Source organism: Halyomorpha halys, unplaced genomic scaffold, assembly GCF_000696795.3.
Source record: "Halyomorpha halys isolate HHAL.00 unplaced genomic scaffold, Hhal_1.1 Scaffold466.1, whole genome shotgun sequence".
NCBI classification, from domain to species: Eukaryota; Metazoa; Arthropoda; class Insecta; order Hemiptera; family Pentatomidae; genus Halyomorpha; species Halyomorpha halys.
Window position 1 is genome coordinate 180,408 of NW_027112770.1, and position 973 is coordinate 181,380.

General features: G+C 33.5%; 1 protein-coding gene across 2 annotated transcripts in view; it reads left to right on the forward strand.

Annotated features, from left to right (window-relative positions):
- The window catches only part of LOC106683101 (pumilio homolog 2), a 152,829-nt gene that overhangs the window by 42,312 nt on the left and 109,544 nt on the right, over positions 1-973 (forward strand). The window lies entirely within an intron of this gene.

The window sequence follows — 973 nt, forward strand, 5'->3', positions numbered from 1 at the left end:
TGGTACGTAACATTAGGATATATCAGATGGTTGAAGCTGTGTGCTGACCACGTATTCTTGCAAATAAACCCTTCAGTTAAAATATTGACTCATACTGTTACTTGTACTTTTGTCCAGAAGAATACTCATAACTTCGTAAGAAATTCTAATTATAAGACGTGCTATCGACACTATGTTCATATTGCACGAAATTGCCAGTTTTTGAACTACTCGAATTTGCATATTTTGAAGTTTTTCTCCACGAAATTATTTTTAATTTTTTTTAGTTTTAACTACGAAATAATTTTTTTATTAACAAAATTATCTGTGTATTGGAAGAAGTTGGTTGACTGTATGAAGCAGATTGTAAGATAGTCTGGGTGGCGGTTAATAAAGGTACCAAAATATTAGAAAAACTGGTTATGGTTAACCAATGTTTCGTCCCACTTTGTTGGGATTCGTCAGGGCTGTCTACAATTGAAACAAGGGTGACAACTAAAGTTGTTTTTTACTATTTTGGTACCTTTATTGAACGCCACCCGGACTATCTTCCTACAAATTTGTCTGTGATAGTGAACAATAATAAATAATAATGCCACGAAACTAATAATTCATATTTATTAGATAAATGATTAGTAATAGAAGCTCAATTTTTCTGATCTCGGCCTAGTGGTGTTTTAGTTTAGGCCCCGAAAATGGCTCGATTTGCGAGAGGTTAAGACAAACAGAAATTCCTTTGTAGCAACACGGCTGTGAGGCCGGATTTCCATATTATTGCACATTTTATTTTGTTTTGTTATATGTTGACAACGGAATAAAAAGTTGTTTAAACCGATTTAGTATAGCACGTTTTGGGCTAAATTGCAGAATTATAAAATTTAACAAGGGTGTACCCAAGATCAAAGCAAGAGGGAGGTACAAGCTGTCAATCAAGTTATGACATTTCAGGAAATGAAGAATGAAACCAAAATTTTGAGAAGATGATATGTAATCG